This window comes from Triturus cristatus, chromosome 1_2, assembly GCF_964204655.1.
Source record: "Triturus cristatus chromosome 1_2, aTriCri1.1, whole genome shotgun sequence".
Lineage (NCBI taxonomy): Eukaryota > Metazoa > Chordata > Amphibia > Caudata > Salamandridae > Triturus > Triturus cristatus.
In genome coordinates, this window is record NC_140580.1 from 969,681,564 (window position 1) to 969,694,880 (window position 13,317).

General features: G+C 42.9%; 1 protein-coding gene across 2 annotated transcripts in view; it reads left to right on the plus strand.

The window, feature by feature from the left end:
* The first annotated feature begins 6,123 nt into the window (after positions 1-6,123).
* Positions 6,124-13,317, plus strand: part of WDR31 (WD repeat domain 31) — a 158,255-nt gene continuing 151,061 nt past the window's right edge. For both annotated transcript variants that reach the window (XM_085610282.1, XM_085610291.1), the window contains exon 1: positions 6,124-6,229. The gene's annotated coding sequence lies outside the window, so the exon portion shown is untranslated. The remainder of the gene's footprint in view (positions 6,230-13,317) is intronic.

Below are 13,317 nucleotides of genomic sequence, written 5' to 3' on the forward strand. Positions count from 1 at the left end.
AGAAACTTGGTCTGAAATAGTGGGTGATATTTTTGGGGTTTTGATTCCAGCAGTGGGAATTTCTTTGAATGCTTATGGAATTCGGAAACTGTCTACAGTGGTTGATCGCTTATCGACTAATACCGCTGGAGGGTTTCTTTTGGTGAATACGGAATTAAGTGCCGTACGTGCCATGTCTATGCAAAATCGACTTGCCCTTGATATTCTATTGGCCAAGGAGGGTGGAGTCTGTGGAATGCTGAAAGTTCAACATTGTTGCACTTACATTCCAGACGAAAGCAAAGACCTGAAGGTCTATATCAAAAATATTACTGATTTGCATGAAGAATTAGTACCACTTGAAGCTGAGAGTTTGTGGACTAAAATAGCTAATAAAATGATAGCTGTTAAGGATTTTATTGCAAAAATAGGTAGTACTATTATAGGTAGAATACTGTTTCCCTTAACTTGTATAATTGTTGCTTTATTGATAATAAGATTGGTGTGTGTGTGTTGTAAAAACAGGGGAGGGAGGAAGAAATTGAATAAAGAAAAGAAAAACAAGAGGTTGAAGAGAGAACCTCAAGAAATTGAATTAGAAGAATTGAGGGAGAGTGTTTACTTAGAGACTAAAAGGGATGATGAAAGAGTGACTGGTGTGTAATGTTGTGTAAGGGGAAAAGACATTTCCGATTTCTCCTAAAATGGGACTAAATTTTCACAAATTTTTTTTTTTTGGGTTTATTTGGTGATAAAATCACCAAAGGGGGGATTGCTGGAGCAGAGTTTTCAGTTTGAAAATTCTGGGGCTTTTGAAGCTCTGGCAGGTCTATTCGTTGTACTAATTTATTAATAATTAATCATTAATCATTTGTCTTGTGCAAGTGTGTTTATATTAATCAATCCGTTTGTCCTAACAAGAGAGAGTTACACGTGGGTGTGCATAAATGTGCTGATTAAAATTAACGTGCGTGTTTTCATGTTTAAACGTTGCTTTGTGCTGTTTATTTTTGAGCACAAAATGCTTTTCGAATTAATGCTTTTCTATGTTGCAAGTGCTAGATAAATGCATACACATAAGGGTATTAGTGGGGTTAACACTGTTTAATCACTATGCTGTGGTAACGTTGTTTTTGTTTCTTTTAATTAAGATGGTCTATTGAGGCCTATGTTGGCCTAGAAAGATGGCTGATTTATGAGCCTGGCTGTGATTTATAATATGAAAACTGTGACGAGGGAGACCCCTGCTGGAAATGGTCCTGAAGCTAACTGACCATGGTCCTTGTTTGCTGGTTTGAAAAACTTTCCATGAGGACAGCAGCAGTTTTTGGGAAGTCTCCAAGTGAAATGGAAGTGTCCTTGGCAGCCTTGGGAAACAAAGGAGCCTTAGAGAGAAGCTCTGAACTGTGGCTCGATAGCCGAGGAGAAGCAGGATTAATATGATACATGTTTTATTTTCTTGGTTCCTGTTCCGTAGTCTTCATTATGTGTACTTTTCCTGAGCGGAGATTCTCAAATGTAGCGATGTTACATCCTTTCCTTCTCGCTCTGCTCAGCAAGTCCGGCGGACATTACAGTTTTTTCTATGTTCCCAATGTATCTTTCTATTGTTTAGAAACTATAAGAGATGTTAGCCTAGAGAGGGTTTTTGCCACTTGCCACTTTGCCTTTGCCGCGTACTGAATCTGCGTTGCTGAGGATTGATGCTGAAAGGACTTCGTCTTGAGAGACATTTACCGAGAGACTTGTCCTGACCTGTTCTGACATTTAGCTAGAATAGGTAACTATGAGAAATGATTTACTCTGATTGATTTTCTTTGACTAATTTTAGATAAAGCAATATAATTTTAAACATGGTGTTGGATATTCTTTCTTGTCAATTATTGGGTTTGCATTATTGATTATTGTTGTATATATTGTATAGTTTATGCTTAAGGACAGTCACAAAAACCAGGTCTTATCGACCTCGGTATAGATGCAGGGTGTTTAGGAGTTTTCTTTCCACAGGTTTAATGCTGGTAGAGTATTTGAGCGTATGTTAGTGAAATGGGCCCTAGCGTATGATGTATGCATGTGCGTGTAACTGTGAGATTACTTTATCCGTGGTAGTGGGAATATTATACACACCCTGATCTCTATCACCGGTACTCCCCAGATTAAGTGAGGTGCATTGTCTTGACGTCCATCAGTGGCAGGTGAGCTTTGACCAAGAAGCTACATTTTACAGCACAATGTTTCTGTAAATTTACAAAAATTGCTGTAGATTTTGAAAGGGCACCATGCAGAGATCTAGCAGTCTGATTTTACTACACTTCAGTGCGGTTTGCCAGTACCACCACGCTAGGAATAGAGCATGGTAAATTATGGTTTTTAATTTTATAATAACTATCACTCTTTAATGGTCTTCAATGCTGGACTAATCTTGCGGCTGTGTGGCATTCTGGCACTATCGGATGGGACAGTACATGGGCTGTGTATATTGGTAACTATCTGTTTATCAAAGGGCTTAAAAATATCTAATTTTATACAAAATGCTGTGTATGCTGTGCAGAGCCGCTCATACACCACGGTGATTAGTCAGACACTGCCAATTTTTATTTGCATTTTATAGATTTATTCTTAAGAAAAATCATGTTCCTTAGTTAACGCAATCTACACGATGTAGATTAACTGAGCCACCCAACGTATTAAACCGCACTCGTTTTTAATGTAGCACTTTTTGCAAAGTTCTTCCAGTTTCGTAGTTGTGCTAGTGAGAGCTACAGTTCACTACAAGCAATCTCAATGGTAAGGTTTTTATCTGAATCGGATAAATTAAAGGCTGATGCTACCCTACCAGGATTCCAAATCCTTGGATGAAAATAGATTTCTGCAGCAGACGGACGAATTATCTGCCCTTCCTTCCCCATAATATTGGAAAGTGATTTTCTCGATCCTGAGCATGTATGTGAATAGACTTAGGAAACCTACTTGCTACCCCCCCCCTTTGACCTCCACACCTGCCAGTGAAGCTGTGCCCACCTAGTGCAAAGAGAGTAAGGAGACTCTCAGGTCTGTGAAGTCTAAAGGTGTGATTGGCTGTGAAGAAATTACATATGCAGTATCAATCACAATTGAAGTTTAAGCTGGGTTTGAGGTCACTGTAAGCACACCATGGGGATCAAATTGAGACGTGCTGGTACCCAGTACCAGTGAGTACCGGCCCATTTAAAGCACTGCTCTGGAGTTGGTAGCATACCTCTTCATGGGACCGATTACCTTCCCTCCCTGCCTGGGTTGGGAGGTTGGGATTTTTTAAAGGGCCCAGCTAGAGAAAGCTTTAGTTGTTTGCACGTAGACCTGATATTTTCAGGCCACAACATAAACTTGAGTTGGACTTTGGGCTAGCACCTGGCTCATGAAAGGATTACTCTCACCTGAGCCAGCGCATGCGCTGCTCTGCGAGACATTTAGTAAGTGGCGTTTAAAAGTGCTGCCACACGCTTTTGATGGCCTAGCGCTAGCTTTGCCACTCGCGTGCGTTTTAAAAATGTTCTTTAAGCGCGTGCGCGCACACACAACTCCCGGGCTTTGTTCCTCCCTTTTGCGCACGCGCGCACACAACTCACACTTCTCCCCCCTCCTCACCACAGATCGCGTCTCGCGGCCGCTCACACGCGCGTTGCCAATGCTTGTTTCAAAATACCTTAAATATTTGAGCAATTGCATTGTTTTTGAAAAATACTTCTTGCTTCAGGGCTCCAGCGTACTTGCACCGTGTTATTACACATGTTCCAATAATTGTTTGCCTTGTTAGCATTCAGTCTAATTTTTCTTTTAAAAACCACCATTTTTGGGCAATAGGTGGATTGTCTTTGGCATAACCCTAATTGGACTACAAATCAATACATTCCATGTGATCGGTGCTTCTCAAGTCGCCACACATTGAGGGTAATAGGTTTCTCCGCCACTGGGCTCCAGTACACCCGGACCAGCTAATTAGCCCACAGGCGCTAATCGTGCATTACTAATTAAGTGCCTGCACTGTCATCACGTGCAGCTCCTAAATACCCGCCTACCCCTCGGGCGCTCGCGTTTCAGTCAGAGAGCCGCGCCAAGAGAGGCAAGATGCGATAGCAACCCACTGTGCCTTCTTTTTGATTCAATCCCTTTGCTGTCTGTGCGTGTGATCCCTCACATATGGTTGTGAAATCATCTCTGCTGCTGCATAGGTTTTCCGGGGTCTGGTCTACAAGCGTTTCTCCCAGCGCGATTTTCCCACTGCTGAATTCTTTCGCATCGCACATTTTATTTTGGTGGCCTACAGGTGCCTGGAGTCACTCTACGCTCGGGCAGCCTGTCTCTAATGTTGTTTACTCGTGGCGCCCAATTAACAATGGGGCCTCCAAACATCTGTTGACTTTCAGGTGGCAGGAGTTACTCTACGCTCCGGCACTATTTCTACACACTTACATGCTTTTTTCCTCTGTAAGATGAGCGCAGAATGTATTATCTTTATTATCGAATGTATTACCTCCCGCTTCTCTCCGCACTCCTCCATGCATACAAGCGCCCCAGGTACCCTATCAACACTCACCCATCTCTGCCGCTGTTCTTTCCTTTCTCCGGTCGGTTCCCTACGTCCTGCGGACAATAAGTCGGAAAGAGACGGCAACCCAAAGGAACCATACGAAGCCAATGCGCGAACTTCTCCGAAGTAAGCCGAACGTTTCTGATATATATTCAGTTCGGGATATCCGTTAATCTATTTCCTTCACCCGCGACTCCCCGCTTTCTTTTCTTTTCTTCTCGCTTCCTCTTCCCCACCTTGACGGCCCCCTTAATCTGCTTTCCTTTCTATGGTTCTACATGAAGGTCACCATTTCCTTCTTCTAAGGCTATATTCTGCTTTTCACTCTCCTTTTCCCTTTCGTGCTCCCTGTTTGTCACACTCCCATCGCTTTTCTTCTCTTTCCTTTCTATCTTCTTCTCCTTACTTTCCCTCTACTCATTTATGCACCCATTGTGTTCTTATCTATCGCTCCATCTCTGTCCCTTCATCTGTCTTCTTTCGACACGCTCTTTTTTTCTCCCCTCTCCCGCAATTCGCATCTCTCAGGTTTTTTTCACTCGTTCTATTTCCCATTTTCTCACACTCTTCTCTCGAACTTTCTCTATTTTCCTAGATATTGTATCAATCTCTTGCTTTCTGTAGCCCCTTCTCAGCCTTCATGTCTCTATTTATTTATTCATTTGGGGATGTGAATTGGCGTGGCCCAGGTGTGCATCAAAGTACTAAGCCATATCAGTAATAAACAGCTGTGAAAGAAAACTTAAAGAAACGTTGCTATTAAGAGGTATTTTAGGTTAATATAAGATAGAAAAGTTACAGTTTTCAGGATTCAGGAAGAAATTACAACCGCTTTCAGCTTCCTTCCTCTGAGTGTGGCCGGGCTGCAGTGGGAGAAGATACCGCCTCCCTGTTTATCTTCCCAATCTCTCTTTCTCCGGACATCCAAGTGCTGTTATAGGTAGTAGTGTGTGCTAGTCTTACAACCTCATGCAGGACGCAATTAGCAACAAACAAGCATTGGCACAGCCAATAGGTCTCGCCTTTGGGACCTTATACATGTTTAGCCATGCAACAGTTGTTGTTGCACTAAGGATATTGTGCTGCATAACTAAATACTTATAAGGTCCCAAATGCGAGACCTATTGGCTATGCCAATGCATGTTTTATTTTGGAAAGGTGGCAACCTGAATAACAACAGTTTAAAGCATTGCAGAGCGCCCCATGGGCAACACTATCAAACAATCATAGCCCGCTGGCGTTGTTAACAAGAGCCGCAGGGATCACTGTTACACAGTAAATTAACGTGGCCGAAAGCAATCACACGCCCGCTAATCCATGTCACAACTGAGCACTCAGGAGGACAACAAATGCAAAACCGTGGGGAGGCAGCTAAGCCAAGCAGGACCAGTCGGTTCGCGTGCGGCTGGACTTTGATTTCCGGAGCAGCAACCGGTCTTTTCCGGTACAGTAGCAGGCTTGGTTACTGTGTTGATTGGGCGTGGACTGTATTTGTCAGGGCGGGACATAGTTTTCTGACCAATCACCAAATGTCGTGCTGGACCGCCTTTAGCCTGTCAATCAGCTTAAAACCATTTACATTAATGTTACCTTGGTTTGCGCTTTGAAGAGGGATTGGTTGGACTTGAAATCAAAGCAGAGGCTATGGGATTTTTGAGATCTCTTGCAGATGGACTGAAGGTACGGCTCCGATGCAACAACCAACCTCGTATATTTATCGGAGGGTGTGTTTGTGGGAGTGCCAGGTGCCGCATTGCTCGCCGTGTTGTTATTTTCATCTTTGCGCCCCTTTTATTGGTGCTTCGTTGTGAACTAGGTGTTTAGGCCGGGCTATGGACGCTTAAGAATTTCTGATGAGATTTGCTTTCTATTGTTTGTCAGTGTGAGTGAGTAGAAAAGAATGGGTAGCGTGTGTCGGTTTCCATGGGCAACCAGTGAACCAAGTCCCACCCCTCCCGGCCTGAGCCTTCTTTCCGCCAATGATGTCGCGATGTCACAAGTCGAGCGCATCTTTGTGATTCATTAAAGCGCACAATGTCTTTTCGTTTTCATTCATGAGATTCTTTCCCTATCGACCAGCACGGAAAGCACCGCCTGCTTACTTAGTTCTCAGGGCTGTTGGTGTCTTTCAGTGATTTATGGTTGTTTCAGTCCCCGCCCTGGCTATTCAGAAATAGACACTAATCTAGACTTTTACCGACATCTGCTGTTTAACAGACAGGCTGAATGGGGTACTTGGGCACACAGGTGGCGCAATGTGCTTGATTTCCACACAAGGGGACACACAGATGATGGAGGTGGTCACCAAAGGATTCCCCTCAGGTACCAGAAGTCTGGAGTCACCTACACGAGTTATAGGTTCACTCAGCCTGTGTGTGGGGTGGAGAGCGGAGGGCAGGGGAAGGGGGGATGTTGATAAATTATGTATGCAGACACATGGATACATTAACGATTTGATGTCAAATGTGGAATGTATACAATGTTATTACTTATTCAAAATGCTAATAAAAACATATTTAAAAAAAAAAAAGAATCGGGCTGAAGCCCTTAGCAGGAAACCAAATGGCTCTGTACATCATCCCGAGTAGAAGCTCTTGCAAAATTAATTTACATAACCTTTTGGACATTGTATGTATTTTTGTCCAAGGCCAGGGTTTAGTCGACCTGTGGCTCTGGCAATTTCTTTTGGTCATGGAAATCAAGGTGTACGAAAGGACAAGCGCTCAGATTATATTTTTACTTCATATATTTTGACTCTTTCATGTAGAGATTTTTGCATTCAGAGTGGTCATTTTGTTGTGTTTACCTCTTGTTGTCCTCGCCTCGCACTGCCCTCCGCCGCGTGCCCTCGCCCAAGGTTCCATGACGTTTCTCCGTTCTATACTGGAACCTTGGGCGAGGGTGACAGTTGAAGGGACAGTTGAGGATTTCACCTTAGACTGTCAGACGCCTTTTGGTGTCAGGGCTTACCTGAAATAAATTACTTCTTAAACTTACCTGCTCCCGGTGCCTTCATCTTTACAAATTGGCGACGAGGATGGGATTTATTTTGTGAAGGGCAAAAGTAAGAAACCAATCTGCGATATGAATATTGGTGGGGTGGACATTTCAATTATAGCCGATTCGGGGTCACCCTATACAGAAGTGTCAAGGAAGAAAAATTCATTCCAGTTTTAGGCCACAAGCTTGCCAGTCCTGACATTTCACCAAAGACATTCACAGGAGAGCCAATTGATGTTTTAGGTTACAGAGAACTACCTTTCCTATTCAAAGACAGACAAACAGTAAGCAAGTTATACGTTTCTGCCATTGGTCCTTCTGTACTGGGGTGGATGGACCTGGGTAAACTGGGTATACTCCTCGATCCCAACAGCCCTGATCCCATTTTGTCTTTGCAATCGGAGGATGAATATAAGAAAATTGTCAAGAAAAAATTTCAAAGTGTATTTTCTGGAAAAATAGGGAAGCTTAAAGGATTTCATCATAAGATCGAACTCAAAAAAGATGCTGTTCCTTGTATACATAAATGCAGAAACATCCCTTTCTCTATCAGAGATGAAGTTAAGTCTGAACTCATTAAACTACAAAAGAATGGTATTATTGAACCCCTGGAATCTGCAGAATGGGTCGCACCTTTAGTTTGCGCTAAAAAATCTAACGGCAAACTCCGTTTATGTGTAGACCTCAGAGACCTTAACAAAAATATCCTTATTGATCAATACCCCTTACCTAGAATCAGCAAGATGTTATCTCGCACAAATGGAATAAAATGTTTTTCAACTGTCGACCTGACCGCAGCATACCATCAGGTTGCTTTACACCCTGACAGCAGAAGCCTCACTACATTTGTGACACCATTTGGGTGTTTTAGGTTTAAAAGGGTTCCTTTTGGACTAGCCTCTGCTGCGGCTATGTTTCAGAGACTCATGCATATACTATTTAAAGATTAGCCCAACCTGTTGATTTTTCAGGATGACATTATGATCATGGGAATCAGCAGGGAGGAGCATGATGATAATTTAAATAGAGTTCTTAGGGCTTTGGAAAAGTATGGTCTTACCGCTGACATTCTGAAGTGTACATTTTCTGAGACCAGTGTTACCTATTTAGGTCATGAAATTTGTGGTGAGGGCATCAAACCAAAAAGAGAATTATTGTCAGCCATTAGAGACGCTCCTTACCCAAAAAACAAAGACGAAGTGAAAGCCTTTTTGGGGTTATCTGAATATTATGCAAAATTTGTTCAAGACTTCTCTTCTAAAACCTTTCCTCTTAGAAGCTTGTTAAACAAGGATGCAAATTCTTGTGGTCTGATGAGTGTGAGAAAGCTTTTAGGAACATAAAAGATGACATTTGCAGAGCCCCACCTTTGCAAGGTTTTAATCCCTCCCTACACTCCATCATTACTACTGATGCTAGCGGGAAAGGTTTGGGGGCTGTTTTGAGCCAAATTGACAGTTTAGGCATTGAAAGAACTGTTGCCTTTGCCTCACGCTCCATTACACCCACAGAGGAAAGATACTCCGTTATAGAGCGTGAGGCTTTGGCATGTGCATGGGGTTTAGAGCACTTTAGACAGTACATATGGGGATTTAACATTACCCTGAGAAGTGACCACAAACCCCTGGTCAAAGTCCTTACCACTTAAGGTCTACATAGTGCCTCTCCCCGTCTTGCACGAATTTCTGTGAGAATGTTAGATTATAATTACAATGTACAATATGTTCCTGGGTCCAAGAATGTTGTTGCTGACTGCTTAAGTCGTTTACCCTTGCCTGTCACCAATGATTCCGTTGGAGACATTGAGTCTTTTTGTGTTGCTAACATTCTGGACGAAATTTCTTGTATCTCACAGCATGATTGGTTATCAGCACAAGATAAAGACACTACATTGTGCCAGGTTGGAAAGTATGTTGTTGAGCACATCAAAAGAGACTTACCCCACAGTTTACGTACTTTCTGGGAATTGAGGCACGAGTTGTTGTTAGAAGGTGGCCTTATCCTCAGAAATGGAAAAGTCATAGCCCCCACTTCTCTCCGATCCAAATTGCTTGATATCTGCCATGAGGGGTATCTTGGTATCTGGAAAACTAAAAGCAGAGTTAAGAACTCATACTGGTGGCCGGGGTTGGACCTAGAAATAGAGAGGAGGGTGAGGAACTGTCTGGGTTGTGAAAATTCTGATAAGTCACAGCACACCTTGAGACGACCTCTTCAACCACGATCTAGTCCATGCATGCCATGGACTAGATTGGGAATTGACATTTTTGGCCCCATTTGGGAAAATGGAGAGCAAGTTTATCTCATGGTCTTGGTGGACCATTTTTCAAAATGGCTAGAAGTGGAAATTGTGCACTCTGCTGATGCCAAAGCCATCAAATTCTTAAAAAGTGTATTCATGAGGGAAGGATTACCCAAATGTATTGTAACCGACAACGGTCCACAGTTCGTTTCTGACAATTTTAAGCAGTTTGTCAATGACAATGGCATTTCTCACAAGACTACCTCCCTGTACCACCCAGCTGGTAATGGTGCAGTGGAAAGGTTCAACCGTGTTGTGAAAGGAATTGTGCAATTGGCCAATCATAACAATCTCTCGTGGAGGAAGGAATTGACTCACAACTTGTGGGCTTTCCGTGTGACACCCTGTGAGTCAACTGGCTCTAGTCCTTTTGTGTTATTAAGAGGCAGAACACCTATCACCAAAGACTGTATTGGATGGTCATTTCAAAAGAAAGTTGATTGGTCTATAGAATCTGTTAACGACAAAATTTCACAAGCTCAGCAAAGGAGTAAAGACCATTATAACTCCAAACACGCATGCAAACATGTCAACATTCATGTAGGACAGTGGGTTAGAGTCAAGAGTAGTGGCTTTATCAAATATGATTTAGCCGTTACTCGCAACCCCTTATGGTCAAGGAAATCTTTTGTAATTCCGCACACTTGAGTGATGGAAAGGTGTGGCATTTGTCGTCTGTCATTGTGCCGGGGAAACGGTATCTTGCCTCCACAGCACTCTGATCCAGGGAGAAGGAGTGTCTACACCTCTTCTAGATATGATTGGATTCTTGACGATGACATCCACCAGGGATATTCCCCTTTAGGAAGTGAAGTTCCTCCCTTAAACGATCCTGAGGAGGGCACCAGTGGTGGCCCTAACTTGAAGGAGAATTTCACCAGTCTCAGTGACTCTGGTGACATTTCCAAAGATGACCCCACTACTGATAGGGAGACCATTGTTCGTACGTCATATGACTCCACCACTTGTAGTGCTGACGATACTCCCCAAGTTGGAATTTCAGACATGTCTCATGATGGTTCCCCCCCTTATGAGCTCAACGTTGGTGCTTCCATTGTCAAGGAACCCACCATTAGTAGGCATGGGCGAGAAATAATTCCTCCAAAAAAAGTTACAAGATTTTGTATGTGATTAATTATATTTTGTTTTTACTTGCACTTGTGGCATTCCTGTACTCATATTGTCATTACAGTTGCTTACTCAGCCTTGTTTTCTTTCCCCCCTACTCCTCTTCCATTTCAATATTTTCTGTAAACGAGGAGATGTGTTGTGTTTACATCTTGTTGTCCTCGCGACTCGCCTCGCGCTGCCCTCCGCCGCGCGCCCTCGCCCAAGGTTCCATGACGTTACTCCATTCTATACTGGAACCCTGGGCGAGGGTGACAGTTGGAGGGATAGTTGAGGATTTCACCTTAGACTGTCAGACGCCTTTTGGACATACAATGTCCATGCTGATCCTTTCCAAAAATGAAATTGTGGAATATTCACGTAAAGGAAATGTGGAAGAAAATTATAGATACAATGAATGTTTTTAACCTTTTTTAATATAAATGATCAAATAATGATTTTGAATAAAATTAATTTTATGTATAAATAGAAATTGTTTGTGTACCATGTACTCATTGTGGTTAGCCCCATAGAGCTGTAATCAGCCTTCACAAAAGAAATATAGGTCTTGTGGGAGGTTTTTGAATGAAAAGGCCCTCCTTTTGTTCTAGTATCATTCTATCGGAGCGCTGTCTGGTACCTAATGCCTAGGTGCCCATGCAATGGCAGGAAATAATGTCAGACAGTTTCTTATCACTTCACAAATATGTAACTAGGACTTGAAGCGATGTTTTTAACTTTGTTCAGTCTCATTATATAAGACAGATGCATGCATTGTAAGAGTATCCGATGTATTGGTCTGTTTAAGGAATTACTCAAATATTGTAAATGGCACTTACAATTTTTTTAAATTACATTTCTTTATATGGCTACTCATCCCAATGTAGGGTCAGAGCACTTTATATCATATGTACACATACAGCAACAATAAATACTACAAATGTGTAAATCAATGTAGAGGGTGTTACATAAGACAATGAGGGTTAAAAGGTGTAGGAGTCACATATTGTCTTTCCTGTTAGGCTTTATATGTTAAGAGTGCATGGTCGGGGAAACACAAAGTCAGGATTTAAAATGTTACACATTGGTTGGTGTTGCCTTAAGCCTTTATTACTTACCAAAGCAACCTTAGAATTAAAAACAGATTCAGGAAAAAACGAAGTTCTAATCCCATGCCTTGCAGTTTGCATGTAGCTCCTTGATGCCGTGTTAAAGCTTACTGTGCAGTATTAGAGGGATTTTAACTTATTGACTGAAAGTAGCAAAATGATCTCTGTATCTAAAGCAATAACCTACTGAGCTATTTACACAAAATACAGATCTATGCTCTGCATGTTTTACAGTGTGTTTTGCAGGAGATACATCAATCCTCTGTGTTACTTTGAGTCAAAACATCAACTAGACCAAACACAGATCTCCCCAGCAAGTGCATTAAGCATCAGAGTTATCTTACCATTATTATTATCATCACATAAAGATTGCTGAGCACCCTAAGCTCTCTGTAGCTGATACCTTAAGTCCATCGTTTTTTTTTAAATTCAGACTGTTTGTGACTAGTTAAGTAAGCCAGAACATATCTACTCTCAAGTTTGCCCCTATTGACAAGTAAATGTATAAGTCAGACTACGCTTTTCATGTCTCTGCCCCTTTTGACTCCACCCCTTTTCCGCTGCCTCAATTTATGGGTTTCCGGAGTAAATGTTTTCCAGTTCCAGCACTGATGAAGATTCATGTGTTATAGCGATATTATGTCTCTTGAAGGTGCTGCAGTAAGGAGCAAGAGAAGTGCAATGTTTTTGTAAGAAACAAAGGATTATTGAGTTGCCTCACCCCCTTTTCTGTTTAAAAACGAGTTCAGGGAGGCGTGCCAAGATCCGATGGAGTGAGACACATCTCTCATCCGCTTCCTCTTCACCGGGCCGAAATCTCCTCCCACCCTGAGCGTAGCCGTGCCGCAATCGAGTCCGATGGTCGGGAAGTGGAGAGAAAGCAAGAAGCCATAAAGAAATGTAATTTGGCCTGACCTAGCCTGCTGTAACATCCGAGATAGAGCCAGGGAGGTGGCGTAGCTTGAAGGCCCGATCCGGAATGCAGAAGACCCCTACCGGTGGTGAGGATGGAGGCTGGATAACCTGTCGGAGACTGCGGGCGAGGGTCTCGTACGAAGTTGCAGTCGGGCGGACCAGCAGAAGACGCGGACTCCGGAGCGCTGAGTGGCACTGGGGAGATGGCGGAACCCTGACGGGCAGCGGATGAGGCCGGCTTCCGGAGACCACGTCACCACGAACACGCAGGTACATCACCGCAGTCCCGGGAGTAGAGAGAGGGGCATGCAAAGGGACCCTGGGAGCGAACGCCC